Below are 17,814 nucleotides of genomic sequence, written 5' to 3'. Positions count from 1 at the left end.
GAAGCGAGCTGACTAAAAAAGTTTCAGACTTGTTTTGAAAAAACCTTTGCATCTATCTAGTACAAAATGTGCAGTCCAAAATGAAATATGACTAGTTCAGAGCACTTTTTCAGCCTGTGCCTATGCACACTTAATGTTCAACAGGTGCACAGTAAGAATTGTGACAACTTGTGGCTACATGGGCTTTTGGAAGATCAAAGTGTCTGGCTGGAGTAAGCTGACCAGCTGGAAGCATCAGAGGGGCCTTCAATACAGACTCAAAACCTCTAAAAAGAAAAATCCTTTAATCTTCAGTCACCATATATACTGCCTTCGTGTGAGCAGATGATGGGAAATAGACACTGATGTGATTTCCCAGGCAAGGAAATCAGGTAAGTGCACTCATTAGTCATACGAGGCTTCCTGCAGGGTCAAAGAGGGCAGAGATTGTGGGTAATTAAATGTGGAAAATGAAACACTAATTGAATGAGCGACCCACTGCCTCTGGTTCTTGTTTAATCATATGGAGAAGCAGATAACGAAAAAATGGGACTCATTTTCTTTCACGAGGGGGGATGTAATTATGGTGGCTCACGAATTGATCACTTAACAATAAACATTAAATAACAATCAAGGTGGATGTGTTTGTATTGACTCAACTAAAGAGGGAAACTCGGGGATTGAATGATTAACAGCTTAAAGGTAAATTACAGCGTACCTTAAGTGATCTAATTCGTACGTTATTAATTATAAGGAACTTTTTTATGATTTACACCAAATAATGAATTCTGATTAAATGTATTAGTTAAATGGCGAATATAGTGCATAATATGCACACTGTCTTAAAGCAATGGCACTGTGTGAAACACATTGCTCTATGTAGGTGTTATTTCCAGCCCTACCTATATGTCAGTCTTTGTTCAAATCCCTTTGAAGCTTTGCTCACCTAGTGATTTATCAGCCCATTCTCATTCCCAGGGCATAAAATACCGACCTTTTGTCATGCCCCTCGGCATTTGATGCCGATGCACAAGGCACCCTTTAGCTGCTGTATGAAACGCACCGGGCTTTCAAGCAAATACATTGTAAAACCATCGGCTGACATATTAAACAGTGAGAGATGTGGTCAGGGAGTGTGGTGATGTAGTTAAAAGTGCAAAAAAGCACACATAAGGTGGGCAGGACGGGAGCTGTTTCTGTCCCGTGTTCACAATGTTTTCATTTTTCACTTTATAAAAGCATTAAGTTTAAGCCAAACCATGATGTTTTTTCCTAAACATAAGCAAGTGTTTTTGCTTGAATTCATGAGGTTAAGCATGTGTTTACTGCAACTGTAAAGTGGTGCCAAGGGGTCTGACAAAGCGTCGGTATGTGATGAGTTGGGATGAGAACATGTTGGATTTATTGGCTTAAAGGTGCTATTGATAACATTGATAACTTTCAGCGACTACATGTCGCATTTTCCCTCCCCGGTTCCATAGCAGCACTTCACAACAAGTCATTGCCAGGCACTTACCGTCAATCTCAGTCATTTATCCATTTTTTCCACACTAACTGACGACCCAGAGATACCAAGTGATACCAACGTTGTTATACTATTGACTCACAAGCCTTGCTAGAAGTGGGAATCAAACATCAGATATCTTCCACTGAGATAAAACATTCATTTTGGAGGTGCCAAATTTTTTTAAAATGATTAATTCACAATCATAATATTTTTTTTCCAGGAAAAGCCATACTTTTATGCGGCACCTTTCTAAAGGCTCTGTAGATGTTTGTTTTTTTAATATTCATGTACATGAAAATGTTATCAATAAGACCTTTAATGTATTAGTTTAATTCAGTAATTTCTCAAAAGGTTACAGTATACATTTATGATGTAAGGACTGAGATTATCTGACAGCTGAATCTGTTTTAATACACCATCAGGAGAGACTTAATTAAAGAGATGCTTAAAGAATGATTTTCTGAAATTTATTGATAGACGAAAGTTGAACAAAAAGAGTCCTAGGTAATTAGCACCCATCAAGATGTCATATTTTGGAGTCTGGACGCTGGTGGTGGTGATGAAGGGGTGAAGAGCAGTGGCTAAAGATCTGGATGGATGAGTTGAACACACTGGAAGGACCGACTGGGAAGAATGGGGTGGGAGAGGTTTGCATCGACCTGATATTAAAATGATAATGACAGCAGGAGAGAAAGGAACAGTTTTAAACTTTGTCAGCAGCAAAATGATTGGTTCACAGAAATTGTGGCAAATTCAGTTTGGTTTAACTGAATGAGTGAACGCCCTCACTCAGTCAGCTGATTGAGTTGGAAGCGGGAACAGACAGTGAGAGGGAGAGAGAGATAGTAAATAATAAATAGAATAAGCATGAAGTCAATCTTGCTAATTGAACTTGCGGTAAGCTTCATTAATTTTATTCAGCAATTTGTCAAAAGGTTGCAGTATACATTTTCCAATATCAGCACTGAGATTATTTGACAGCTAAATCTGTTTTAAGAGACCGCAAATATATTTCTCATTTGATTTGTCGAGGCTCAATCTGCTTCTGTTGTACACAGCCGCCTCATGGTCTGCATTTCTACTGCAGCATCATTACATGAAGTGTACAGACATGATCTGCAATTGAACCTTGAGATCAGTCCTTATTGTGCAAAACTGATATTTGATTTTTAAGTCCAAGGCAATTAAATAAAATCTGAATATCCACTTTCAATTATTGCCATTGTATAATGATTACTACGTTTACAAAGAGCAGTGTAGGTGCTGATTAGGAGTTTTTGAATTGTACGTATTGTGTTTGTTCTTTAAGACATTGTGTCCGTATAAAGTACGTTGAGGGGCGTTGATGGAAGAATTGAATCACCACATCTTTCAAATTTCGTGAATTTTTTTCTTGTATATACGATACTTAACCACCACATCTATCCGAATCTTCAGCTGCCCATTTTATTTATATCATTTTTATAAACCATTTTCAAAGTTCAAAACTTGGACAGCTGTTAATTCTCTAATTGGTGCTTTTGCCTGATTGCTCTATGAGGGAAAGATCAATCCATTTGGGCCCACATACAGTACAAATTAAGACCTCGCTGCTGCATCCAGAAAGACCCGATTGTGTTGCCAAGTCTTTACTGACAAGCTCAGGCAAAATAAATGAGTGTTATGAACTTGGGCAGCTACACTCTGGTGTAATTGATCAACACCCCGGGAATGTGCGGGTCCAGAAGAGTTAACATTTAAAGAGCCCCGCAGTGGAGCGAGAGGCTGGCAGCGAGTGTGCTCGTGTCCTTGGCTCTGGGTTTTTCAAGGCACCACGCTGTCTTCGGACTTACAGAGCACCTGGCCCGGCATCAGTCTCTGAACCAGTCACCTTGTCAAGCCTGAAAGAAAAGGCTGCTCCTCACCCCCCGTGTTTCTTTGAGCCAATCCACACCCTCCTCATTTTTACAAAAAGACACCCCGATGAAACCTGCTTCTCCTCGACCATTTTTTCCAGCTACAAGATAAACGAGCGTTGTCAGCGCTCTGCACATAGTACGGTGGCAATAAGGGCAGCGTGTCTCAAAGACACACTGACATCACAAGCCGACCCCTGAGCGCCAGTGTCCCCAAATAACACTCTGCTTCCATTCCCCAATTCATCAGCCGGGATCCTGACCTGAACCGAAGTCCAGGTGGCAGGGAAAAGTCAACTGTTAATTTTAAACTTGTGCACTTCGGACTTGGCACGCACCACTTTTTACCCGCACTCAATGATCATGATTTATAGCCGGCATATTTTCATCCACTATAACATGCCTTTGATTTACTTCACTAAATTGCTGCAGAAACAACTGTACTGTACTGTATGTCAGGCACACAGACAGACAAACAAAACCATGATTTACTGGTAGAGGTAGTGATGCCTGCTTATTGTCAAGCTCGGCATGGATATAATTAGGTCTCTCTTGTCTCTCTTCTGGACTTGAAAGACTTTACAATATGGTACTTAAAACTGTGAGTAATGAATGAGTGAGAAATGTCCCCACCCGCCTGCCATAAGCAGTTTTGCCTTGCACATTATCGTGTCATTCACATCCCTTTTCGTGTGAATGGGCTTATATTATGACTAACTAGAGAACAGACTGGGAAACGTTATATTAATGATATTAATATTAGTTGGTTCCTCACTCGTTCCCTCCTCACAGTTTACTTACTCACCCGGTCTTCAAAAACTGTCTTTAAAAAGATGTATTTCAGTTTTACTACAATTGTATAAAACCCCATTAGATCCGGCTGAAATATCCTTTAATGCAGCTGAAGACTTAAGTACCTCTATTCAGAACCATTGAACTGAATTTCATCTACACTTGCAGAGCAGTCGCAGCCCAAATGGTCTCCTCTGCCGTCGCCGAGTGCTACAGTGCAGACAGCAGCAGAATAGTAGCCATACGAATATCAGGGTCATTCTGTTGATTGCATTTGCAATGACAAACATGCTTCTCATTTGATTTGCTCTGGGCTGCCTGCCATCCGTGGCTTGATAGACGCGTACAGTACCTCTGTTATTGTTCAGAGATGGTAGAGTTGGCACAAGGGGGATCTCTCTCTCTCTCTCACACACACACACACACACACTTTCTCTCACTCTCTCCGTCTCGTCTGTCCCTCTCTTTCCCTCCATGCCTCTCACATAACAAGATGAAAATTTTCACTTTCTCTCCCTTACTCGGAAGCCTCCCTCTAATCCTTCCAGGGAAGTGACTCACATTACAGCATTCTTACAGTTTAAGGCACTTTAATAGTATTAATATCTGCTTTTAGCCTCTTCAGCCGCAATAAACACCCCTTACATCTTAAGAAAGCCGCTTAAGAGCAATTGACATTGCAAGTGTACCCAAACATACCCCGAGTGGAAAGCAGAGTAACTCATTGTAAAGGAGTAATCTGCTTTTTTTTTTAAAAATCTATTATAGGTTGGCACCAGCCCGGCGCAGCGTGGCACATGGTGTACTGTAAACAGACACGGGGGGAACTTAGACGAGGAGCAGCCAGCCAGTTCCCTGTAGTCCTTCCTACTCACTCTCGCTGTGTGGAGGAGGCCTGCAGATACGGGAAGGAACACGAGTCCCTGCCACCTTCTGTGCCACCCATGTTGCCGCTGCAGTGACAGCCAAGGTCAGCTCGGGAACGACAGAGGGCTCCTGCATGGAGATAAGGCTCTCGCAAACATCTGAACCGCCGTGCCGCCTTTTACGAAGGAAAGAGAATCCTGTCCCTGAATTATTCAATGGGTCTCCCCCACCCTAAATAACAGCCGGCAAGCATTGTTTGACATCCCGAATGAATAATTAAGGAGTGACCTTTTGTTCCCATTAGAGGTGATAGGTTGATAGCGCCATACTTTGTGGGTGAGGCTGTGAGACGTTGTGCAAGGGAACTAAGACATTTTCTGTGTTAAAATCAGCCAAACTCTCAGGCACAAGCAGTGATGTTAAGAAAAGCAACACACCACGTCCCAGTGGGATGCATTGATATACAAAGATGTAGATGTGGTCTCTGTTCCTAAAGCACAGCCTGAAGCCATTCTTTGTCACTGCTTCCATGTTCTCTTAAGAATGGTGCTTTAGTGTGTTCCTGACACATCACAGGCATTGTGATTATGCCAGTCAGGAGCTTGTAGTCAGCTCTGTGAATCAGAAATGATGTATTAACACACAGTCAATCCCAGCTCAGCTGGCTAGGTCCGGTTTGATGGCGTTCCAGTGAATTATGGTCCGTTTCCCAGTTTTGTATTTCAATGAGGTAATGAATCATAGAACCCCTGAACAGCACCAAATCTACACTGTATATCCAAAATATTAAATATTATACCCATGATAATAAATTATTCTTTTCATTGGCATTATGGATGTATTATTAAGTGTTGAGTCTGGCACATAGACTGTTTATAAGAAGCGGATGTAGTCACCGTGATGTTACCCATTGGTTTGTGGACTACGGTTTTGAAGCCTAGAGTTCGGCTTTTTGGCTGTCACCATCTTGTTTTTTTGCAACCAGAACTGACAGGAGAGGGTGGAGCTAAGTACAACTGAACGCTGAATAAGACATTTTTAGGTGACCAAAAATGTTATAAGTAACTTTCATTAACTGAAAACACACTGTGAAAGGGTTAAAGTTGTAAGATGAAAACACAGACAACACCCAGACTGGACACCGCCATGGTAGCAGCCTGTCAATCACAAGGTAGCCACACCCTAAAGCATACCCTGCTTTATCATCTATTTAACTCTAAATGGGACCATAATTTACAAAATGAACATCATGCTGTATTGAAGAAGACTTGAAACTAGTGATTAAGACCATAAACTCATATTTACATTGTTTACGGAGGTAATAAATGAGAAGTAGGGTCATTATCTCAAAGACTTCTATACAATCAAACTTATTTTTGGAACCAGAGGAGTCGCCCCCTGCTGGCTATTAGAAAGAATGCAAGTTTAAGTCATTTCCACATTGGCTTCGCTTTTCAGAACAGGAGGTAGACCACTGGTCTGGCCATTAGTGTTAAATCCTGACCTGTTGGAGATGTTCTATGCTTTTCTTATTGTAAACAAATACCATGAAAACAATAAAACCAATAAAAATGTAATCCTACTTGCAAGTACTGTCTGTGTAGCCAAAGCCTTATAAATCCTATTCCTCTGTGCAACAGAGCTCCATTGTTGTCCAACAACTATTAAAAGCACCGGTGATATTTTCCTTTATTACAACATGGAACTGTAGTTTATTTTGAGTCAATCCCACATACACAGTCTTGCTATAGAACCACAAATGTGTATTAATCCATAGCAAGTTTTTTTTGTATCTAAAGTGCTATTTCACATTTTGCAGTGTTAATGTGAATCTTAGACTAAAATCAATATTTAAAACAGACATATAGAGTTTTAACCAGCTGTACCTGCAATTTTAACTTTCACCTGAGAGCCTGCAGCTCCATCTGCCTGTGTGTCTCTGTGCTGGTTAAGCTGCTGCTTTCATGGATTTTGCTGATAAAAACATTTTTTTCCATGCAAATAATGTCAACGTCATAATTACCCATAATAACTCAACTCCTGATCAAGGCTTCACACGTTACCGATGTCAAGGTTGATACCTGTCTGCTCGGCTTTACATACAGAACATTCTTGTTACGCTGTTTCATACACTTTGTCCTCCAGCTCTCTCTTTCTGGGTCGCAGTTTGGCCTGAAGGTACAATAACAACATTGGTTGATGTTGAAATGACATGTTTAGTAGCTCAACCTACTCAAAGCCTAAGCAAATATTTTATTTTAAATTGTGTGATGTTTGAATCGTTGAATTTACAAGTATCAACTGCTAGAAATCTCTTGTTTATTCATCTCAAAGACATTAATGCCAGACCAGTGCTGCAGCTAGCTGTCAATGCGTGGTATAGCCTGAGGGTTGCCACATCATCAGGTCAGATATCCCTCATATCTCACTCTTTCACTCATCATTATTTCATACAAGAAACACACAAACCTGGCGGCTATGCATAGACCTTACTGGTTAACCCTTTATGGAGTCAAAAGACCAAGATCGTTCTGAACACCTACACACTTATATCTAAGAATATATGTATTGTATTATCGATACTATATACTCCTGTTTGAGTAATGTTTGCTAAACGTTTCAGTTCTCAGATGTTTCAGTAAACGGAGGCTGAGTACGTCAGATAGCTTGGACTTCATGTTAATGCTAAGACAATAACTTAGAGTTTATGTCTTGTATGAGTAATACAGGTGAAAATGGTTAAAAGTGAGAATATTTCATTTGTTTAATTAATTATTTGATTAAAATCAGAAAGTTATGTGAAGAAAGACCTTGAGAAGAAAGGAAATCATAGCAATGAACACTAGCCTTGATAGAAATGATAAAATAGCTAGTAATTAAAATAGATTGAAGTATGTAAATCTACCTAGTGGATGCCAGATAAGACGTCATCCAAGATTGATTAGATATGTCTGCAGAGAGCCAGAAGAGGGAGCTCACGGTTGCTTCATTCTCGATGAAGATGCCAGAGAGTAAACATCGAGTACGGACATCTTTGTTGATACTCTCCCTTTTCAGGCACAAAACATTGTTAATTTATCAACGCGTTATCAATAAATTGGCGGACGTAATCATGTTTAGTGTTTTGGTTTGCTCTCATGGCTCTCATAGCATTGTTTTGGTGCCGCAGAAGGCAGCTGTTTCCAGCGAAAAAAAGCTCTTAAAAACCAAGTGTACACTACCTGCTCAGCAAACTGCAGACAGACACAGTTGGAGACTAGCTGATGAACACAGTGGAGCATTTAGCAGCTATTTCCCTCAGGAGTTGGTAGAGACCAAAAATAGAGCTAAAAGAAAATTAATATTTGCCAGGTGGCCAAATGAATGAAAAATATTGCTCTGTAACTGTATGTAACCGTATCAATGTAAAAGGTAACAATATGTCAATGTTGTGTTCACAACGCAACAGCCGTCTCCTGTGAGACTCGATCAGGGATGGAAAGAGTACTACAATATTATACTCAAGTAAAAGTGCTGTTACTTTAAGGACAATTTACTCAACAAAGGCACTTGTGTGTAAAAATGTAGTCAGATAAAAGTAGGCCAGTTAAAACACACTGTGTATACACTACTGGAACAACATCACGCCACCGAGCTCTTATGTACAAACCAACAATACCTTTTCTATAGGAGGGCACTTTGCAGCCTGTGCATACAACTCAATTATAGATATACAACTTCCTCTGTATTGCCTCACTAGCATTACCCAGACAAGAGGACAAAACTCAGACAATGAAACAAAGATGGCCAACAATAAATAAAAAGTCTGTGGACACCACGGCGGGTGCAAGAAGCGTTATTAACGCCACATGAAGTAAATAAGCTGCCACTTCTTGTAGAATCAACAGCAGAATAAAATCACCAAAGCAGACAACATGGAGATGTGTAAACAAAACTCCGCAGCAGCTACAGCCCACAAATACTCACATTAAAGCAAAAAGACAGCTTGCACAGTTTCTGCACACTGCGGAGCACACACACACGCTTTAAAGTTACAACAATCAGGGAGTTTGTCGTTGTAGTCACCTGTCTGAATGAGAGTTGTGCACCACGAAGTCCTCCACAGTCTGAATGTGTAATATAAGAAGTCCACTAAGCTTCTCTGTCCCACTGTGCTCCTCAAAGTTTTCAAAACTCTATGACTATTACCATACCCCTTAATGCCCTCCAAAGACTTGGGACTTGACTTGGACAACTTGTATATAGACATTTATACTACGTCGTACATTGTTGTTAAAGTGTTGTGTTTATCAAAATTCGTTGTAGTATGCAGTACTAATGTAGTGAGTAAATGTTACAGAGTTAGTCCTGTGGGACAATTTAAAGAGGACCTATTATGCTCATTTTCAGGTTCATACTTGTATTTTGGTTTTCTACTAGAACATGTTTATATGCTTTAATGTTAAAAAAAAGCTTAATTTTTCTCATACCGGCTGTGCTACAGCATCTCTTTTCACCCTCTTTCTGAAACGCTCTGAGTTTTAGCTCCTCCCTCCGAAAAGCCCAGCCTGCTCTGATTGGCCACTGTTGTGATTGGTCAACCAAACCAAACTCTTCGGACTCCGCTCTAACTAGCTTTGTTTGAGGGTGTCTCAAACTAGCTGCTAGCCAGGTATTGTGCAAATGTGTTACTTGGTGACATCACCACATTACGGAAGAAAAGGCGGGACTTTAAGCAAGACATTTCAAGCAGTTCAGGAGCAGTGTTTCTGTGGGTGAGAGTAACTTCCTTTGGCGTTGACATTGGGCTTTGTAACTTTGCGGACCTTTTACATGCACAAAAAAACGATATAACACACTAAAGGAAAGGGGAAAAGCACTTGTCAGCCTTCTGGTAAATAGTTACATCCAGTTTATTTGGGAAATTGTAATTGAGGTCCAATAGACCAGTCACAGAATTTTGTCTATAAACAACATTTAAAGAGGATTTATGGACTAAGATAATTCACGCTGGACTGCAACAGCAACAAAATGGGTTGGCATTAGACAGTTACTGCTGACGCCGACGTATTATGAACTCGGTTGTTAAGTTGTATGTGTTTTTATGTTGATCGATACATTCTCAATAAAGATGCCAGAGATTGAACATTGTGTGCGAAAATCTTTCTTGATTCTCTCGCTTTTCAGGGTGTAACACAGACAGGGAGGGGAGGTCAGAAAGAAATGAGGGACAGACTAATATATTTTTGGTTTTGGTCTTTTCATGGGGTTTGTTGTAAATGTGAAAAAAAAACTAGAATAACACCAGCCTAGTCCTCTTTTATTGTTTCTTACATAGGCCTATGTTTTGCACAAAATAGTACTATTACTGTATTGGATCGAGTCTATACATCACAGTCTTCTCCAGCAAAAGGTTATCACTGAGGTAGGGCCTCTGGTTCCTTCGCAGTGTGAGGAAGAAAACCAGAGCTGCAGTACGCCCGCAGTGACACACTCAGGAGAGCGCTGCTCTGAGGCGAGCACAGATTCCTGGTTTAAGTAGAGAGAAAGAGAGAGAGAGAGAAGGAGAGAGATTGGGTGCTGCTGAAGACAGACCATATTTATAGCCAGGGATAGGAATAATTCATGGTGATCAAAGTGCAGATCATGCTCCATTCCATCAGAGAGCAGATGTGGCAGAATGAAAGGAGCGCGCTTTTCTCTCCGTCGGCTCTCTAGCGGCTTCCCAAATGGAAACAGCGAGGCGAAGTTATCTCTGTGAAGCTGAGCCGCCGTGTGTTTGTCGTCGTGTGCTCTGCCGCTCGTTCTCAGGTGGCTCCACTTTAGAAGGAGAGCGAGTGTGTAGCGTTCAGTACAAAAAAGACAAGAAGAAAAAGAAAAAGTGTCCCACATGCAACACGTCCTCTCAATCAGAGCTGGGAGTGAATACCTGAGCTCACAGCTGGAGGCCGTGTGCCTGAAGCCAATGTGCCATAAAGCACACGCACAACGACCCCTGGACGTCACATGGCTCCTGTACAAACATGTGAATACATTAGATCACAGAGTTCAGAGCTGCTGCACTATTTCTGTTTTAGGAAACACTGCTTGTTTTCTCTGTGTAATTTTCCACGCAGCTTTGATTTGCTGCTTAATATTATCAGTGAACACCACTGTCAGCATTAAGACCACACATGTGTGCAAACACACGCACACACACACACACAAAAGCAAGCATCCCACCAGTTTCTTTCATTTAATTTGTCCCTCACCTCTCATACACTCACTTTCCGAGGGACACACACATCTTTTTTTCTTCCCCCTCTTTTGTTTTCGGTCCCTCCTGCCTTTTCTCTCTCTCCCAGTAATGCTTTTCTCTGCAATCACACATAGACACACACATGCCGGCTTCTTCCAGTTTCATTTTCTCTCCCACCCACCCACACACAGATATATACACACACACATGCGCTTGTTTCTTTCTCTCTCTTTCATTTGCTCCATCTCCAACCCTTTCTGCTTCCCTGTCACTCCTTCAATACACACACACACACACACACACAGAAACACACCACCACACAGACATACAAGCTCCTTCATCTTCTCTTTTATTTCTTCTCCCTCCCACACTTTCCCTTTCACTACTTCCATGCATGCACACACACACACAGAGGCGCCTGTTTCATTCGCTCTCATTTTCTCTCCTCTCTCTTTCACCCACCCTTTCTCTCCCAATCGCTCCTTCAACACGCACTCACGTACATACCTCTCTTTCTCTCTGCGTTTTTACTGTTCCTCTCATCCCGTCTCCCTCCCACACACATACACACACACGCACACTACCGGCAGTCCAGCTTCCCTTACTCCCAGCTGGGCTTGGACAGCTCTCTTCCTCTGGCCTCACTGGGCCATCTGGAGTGCAATGTCCCTGCTCCGCTGGTCCCCCGCCAGCCGCTGAGCCTCCCAGGATTGAACGCAGCATCTTCAAGCACAATTTGTACGCGTCAAAGCTCTGCTGTGTGTCCAGTGACCCAGCTGAGTGAAGTCATTGAGTCCCGCATTTTCCCACCTCAAAGGAGCCTCGTTCTGCTTTGATGACACCTGCGCTCCCCATCTCCTTCTCTCTCTCTCTCTCTCTCTCTCTCTCTCTCTCTCTTGGATGGAGGACGGCACAGTAATTGATTAAAGCCGCTGAGCAACCTCACTAGCAATTACAGCTCTGTTTATGATCTTGTGGAGGGTTTCTCTTAGCAAGAGTGAATATGAAAAGCTGGCATGCAGGTCAAGTGCCGCAACAAGATACTCAGTTGAAGGAATGCATCTGTATCCTGCGTAATTTACAAAGTCTGGCTGGATTAGGGGAGATGATCCAATCTCCTCTGGTACAGGCACGCAAGACTCTTATTAAGTGATGCAATGGACACTGGCAGGAATTCATGTCTGTCCATGGGAAGTGTTACATTTACACACGAGATCAGAATACAAACTATCTTCTGAACAGCAGCGGAACCTAAGACAGCTGCATTAGAAAATGTTCGACTCTGACTCTCTGACCTCTGACTCCACAGTTATATATTTCAACTGTTTTTTTAATTGCTTTTGCGTGGACAGTGAACAGATAGACCGAGGCACATGAGTATGCAGAGGTACAAAGAGATACAAACCATTGCAAAGTAAGAAGTATAAACTAATGTTAATAATAACAGCTGCAACAACAACACAGAAAAATGTGGGAACAGAAAAAAAGTATACATATATACTTTAAAAATAAATAAAAATAATAATAATAATAATAATAATTATAATATAAAAATTGAATATATAAAAAATTAAATATTTATAAAAATATAATGCATTGTATATACAATGTATATATGTATAGAAATAAACAAATAAATACATAAATATATAAAATAAAAGTGAGACAGGGAAGGGAACGGGAGGGAAGAAAGTGGGGTATATGCTCTGATACTAATATATACATAAAATCCTTTAATATAAGGTATCAAAGACTGGATGTATTTGAGCCGCTGATGTGCAAACTGCTCTATCGTAGCTTCAAGCTCTGCAGTCTTCCTCAGAGTTTTGGAGCTAACTGATTTTACTGACTGAAATATAAAATACCAAATGTATTTCAATACAAAACACTATAAATAAAAAAATGTGCCTCTGAAATGAAGTCGTGCTTTTTGAAATTATTCGTAACTAAAGTCATTCAGCCACAAGTTTCCCACCTCAAAGGGGCCTTGTTCTGCTTTGACGGCACCCACGCTACCTCTCAGGGCCACAGCGCTGGCATTTACAACACTTTTTAAGATCTAACCAATCTTTTTTAAATGACCACCAACATACATATATAGTGAATGCGAGAAAGCAAAGGAAAACAAGTTGTGTTAGTGGCTCATAGTTATACTCCAAGCCTTCTTATTGGATAATCAGTTAACTACGGTTCATGGGATCTGACCCTTGCAGCTTTTGTTCAAATTTCTTTAGACAACACTCTGGAAACATCTAGTCAAGTCACTACAATGCTTAAGGTCGCGTTCAAGATGCTGGAGCATTATAAAAGTGGCCCAAAATACATGCCTGAGGCCAGTTAGCATGCAGTGTCTAACACCAATACTATCTGACACCCAAACAACATAAAACACACACAAACTCTGTCCTGATTCTTTCCTGTTTTCTGATTGTACTCCAGCCACACATTCGCCAGACTGGAAACAAAAATAATAAAAGCCATTAAAAACTGTGAAATGGATCACTGACCCTCATCATCAATTACAAAAGTTGCTATTGTGTTTTTATAAAGACACTAAACATAAATTGATTTTGGAGGCACTAGCGGAGCCGTGCCATACGGGTGTGTTGCTGCATGAAGTTATCAGGTACCAGCAGGCAGCAAAGTGAGAGACACAGCACAAAACGGCGGGCTCCCTCAGTCACTGCTCCAACACAAAAGAGCCTTTACCGTACATAACCACACAAAGCATCATGTCGTGTGAGGCATGCAGCAGCGTTAAATCGTGCTATATGCACTTTATTTGCACGTAACTGTCCTTTTGTCTTCTTTTGACATGTGTGCAAACAGATTTGACAGCACAGAAAACAATTATAGTCAGTACACATAATAGGCAATAATAATATGACCCCATGGGTCTGATGAATTAGGTTTGAATTCAAAGTTATGCACTGCAACCTTAAAGCATAAATAAAAATAGTAGGGGAAAAGACAAGCATTTATTTGCACAACTTTGGTGTGAAAAGCCACAACAGGAAACTGAATGGACACCAAAGTACTTAATAATGGCACAGAGTGAAATCAACAGGCAATCTAGCTGTGACATGTGTGGGCACTTTGTCAACACTTTTTTTTTTTTTACTGTAGCATGTACAATAACATAAACCAACCCTGAAGAGTGGCTGAACTGTGCAGCCAGATAGTCAATCTATAAGCTTAAACTTCAACATAAAACACATGCATGCACTCAAAGCAGCACACACACACACACAGGACAGACAGACAAGAGACAGGAGTGGACATGTAAGAGGCTGTAACACAATATCTCAGAGACATGACAGAGAAACAGCTCGTCTGCCTTTTTTTTTCCTGCACAACAACAACACGTCGTGTCGGACTCACCTTTTACTGAAGCTGCCAAAATATGCCTGCGGAGCTCAGAAGAAGAAGAAGAAGAAGAAGCAGGTGGGCGAAGTGAAGAGAGCGTCTTCCTCCTCTCCTCTTCTTCTTCACTAGTTGATCTGTTTCAGCACCACGGACAGCGCCTCTTTTTTTTTTTTTTGGAGGAGGGATGGGGGGGTAAAATGATGCAAGTTAAAGGTTGATGCTGCAGAAACACACACGTATATACACGTCTCCTTTCTTCAAGTTTGATGCCACCTCGTTGCTGCTCCGGCTGGAGGAGCGAACATGATTCCGTCTGGTCAGCTCCACACACACCGCCTCTCTCTCTCTCTCTCTCTCTCTCTCACCACCGCTCCTCTGCTTCACTCTTCTCTGCGCATCTCAGAAGAGTCTCCCATAGGACCGGCTGCCTGTCTGCCTCTCCTCCAGGCGGGCACGGCTGCACAAAACAGTGACTTTTAATAAGACTGGCTGCTGCTTCTCCTGCTGCTATTGGAGGAGCACATCTTCATTGCACGGCGCTCTCTTTCTTTGTCTTCAAGGCGATGGATGCTGAGACTGATACAGATGAAGATGGGATGAATATTCTCCTCCCGCGCGTCGGAGCTGTAGAGGGAGCCTGGAGCAGGAGGAGAGGAGAGGAGGAGGAGTGTCTCTAACGGGTCTGAGTTCATTAAAGACTCTCCTCTAATATGGATGAGCTCCGTGTCTCATCGTTATCATTGAAACCTGGTCTTTTCTTACCGAATGGCGCGCTGCAAGTGATGCACACCAGTGTATCTCAATGTGCAATCTGCTGTGATGGATGCAACTGAGCTACAGTGGATACTAAATGTATCTGCCTGGATCAGAGATGGGGGATAGAGATATCCAGTCGGTCATTAATTAATTATGAATTAGGTATTAATTAGGATTTGGAAAAACAGTGCCACTGTGCGTTTATGGATGTCTGTGTCCCCAGAATGACTTTTAACCAATTGATTGGGCATATAACATCTCAATTGGTGTCTCCGATTTGTTTCCACTATACAGCTGCTTTTAGGATTTAATGTAAAAGAATTTGTGCTTTCATCAGGGTCAGGAAGTTATAGGGTATAAGACTCCACAAAGTCTCCACACAATAAGTCCCCCAAACATGCATGTGTGCAGTGGCGGACTCAGGCTGTCTGAGGGGCAGGGGCGGAAAAAAGAAAATAAGAAAGGGCACCAGCTGCATGTGGTGGGGCACCAGCACACAGCATGTTTTCTAGCATGTAGGGAAACCTATATGGCACTGCATCATGTTTTCTCCATTTAAAGGTGATCCTAGAGGGCAATTAATCCCGTTTCTCCACTGAAAATGCACTCCAGCTGGCATTATGTCATGTTTTAACCATTTAAGGGCACCCAAGAGGAAACATTATTATGTGTTCTCCACTGAAAGCGCACCCTAGAGGGCACTTGATCATGTTTTCTCCATTTAAGGGCACCCACGAGGGCACATTATCATGTTTTCTACACTGGAAGTACACCCAAGAGGGCACCTTTTCATGTTTTCTCCATTTAAGGCCACCCTAGAGGGCACATTATTGAGTTTTCTCCATTTAAGGGCACCCAAGAGGGTACATTATGATGTTTTCTCTACTGGAAGAGCACTATTTCAGGCATTTTATCATGTTTTATCCATTTAAAGGCAGCCAAGAGGACACATTATAATTTTTTCCTCACTGGAAGTGCACACTAGAGGGCACTTTATCATATTTTCTCCATTTAAGGGCACCCAAGAAGGCACATTATCATGTTACCTCCATTGGTAGTGCACTCCAGAGGGCATTTTATCATGTTTTCACCACTTAAGGGCACCAAAGAGGGCACATTATTGTGTTATCTACACTGGAAGGGCACCCTAGAGGACACTTTATCATGTTTTCTCCACTGGAAGGGCATCCTAGACATCACTTTATCATGTTTTCTCCACTGTAAGGGCATCCTAGAGGGAACTTTATCATGTTTTTTTCCATTTAAGGGCACACAAGAGGTCAGATTATCATATTTTCTCCACTGGAAGTACACCCTAGAAGGCACATTATCATGTTTTCTCTACTGGAAGGGCACCCTAGATGGCACATTATTATGTTTTCTCCATTTAAGGGCACCCAAGAGGGCATATTATTGTGTTTTCTCCACCTGAAGGGCACCCTAAAGGGCACTTAATCATGTTTTCTCCATTTAAGGTCACCCAAGAGGGCAGATAATATTGTTTCATCCACTGGAAGTGCACTCTTTAGGGCACTTTATCATGTTTTATCTACCATAGGGGCATCCAAGAGGGCACTTTTGCTGCATTTTTCTTTTTAACATGGGGTCACCTAGGGGGATGGATATATTTACAGTATTTTTTTTTCAAGCGTTTTATATTCAACCCGATGTCAGATTGCATTTGCCAGACTATTCTAGTTCAGCTGTTCCAGTCCAACCAGTTTGGATTGCAGACGGAGATGGATGGAGACACACAATACGTGCACAGATTTGGGAGTCCACCTGCTACAAGTTTTATGCCTCAGACAACCGTCTCAGGCAGTCAAACACTGTTAGTGTACAGTTGATTGATTTGAGGTTCCGTCAGTCTTTTTAACGTGATAGTATCAAAGTGTCACTTCGACACATTGGCCTGCTGCCTTACCAAATTAGACAAGTGTAAAATATTACAGCCCCCCAGCCAGCGAACAGCCAGCGAACAGCCAGCGAACAGCCGTCAGCCTCAGAAAAAAAACATACACACAATAAGCTGTTTAATCTTGCACTGATTTGAACTAAAGGATTCTGCCCAGTCATTTTCTCTAAAAAAAGAGAAAAAAAAGGGATGCATAGTTGGAAAAAATAGAGCTTTAATGAAAAGAGAAAAGGCCCTGTGGGATGGATATCAAAAGCCAGTGCATGTGCATAATTCATCTCAGACTATTTCATATAAAGCCCTGCAGAAGGGCTTTCTTTAACCAGTTTTTTTCATTTTAAAAATCTCTAAATATTAGCCCTCTGCACTGCGCAGGAGGGAGACGGTTCACTTGGATCTACTGAGGCGGTGTGTTATCCAGTTTTGTTTCCTAAGTGACAACGAGTACAAGTAAAAACCTCAATTTAGAACCCTCGGGAAAGTCTATCGCAGATAACTGGCGTGGGCTCTTTTAAATCTC

At 41.6% G+C, this 17,814-nt stretch overlaps 1 protein-coding gene across 2 annotated transcripts in view; it reads right to left on the bottom strand.

The window, feature by feature from the left end:
• The window catches only part of LOC119504513 (carbohydrate sulfotransferase 8-like), a 192,983-nt gene extending 176,296 nt beyond the window's left edge, over positions 1-16,687 (bottom strand). The window contains exon 1 of one of the 2 annotated variants that reach the window (XM_037796685.1): positions 14,639-16,687. The gene's annotated coding sequence lies outside the window, so the exon portion shown is untranslated. The remainder of the gene's footprint in view (positions 1-14,638) is intronic. The other variant, XM_037796694.1, reaches the window with a different exon arrangement.
• Between the last annotated feature and the right edge of the window lie 1,127 nt (positions 16,688-17,814).

Source organism: Sebastes umbrosus, chromosome 2, assembly GCF_015220745.1.
Source record: "Sebastes umbrosus isolate fSebUmb1 chromosome 2, fSebUmb1.pri, whole genome shotgun sequence".
Lineage (NCBI taxonomy): Eukaryota > Metazoa > Chordata > Actinopteri > Perciformes > Sebastidae > Sebastes > Sebastes umbrosus.
This window is presented reverse-complemented; position numbering and strand designations above follow the sequence as displayed.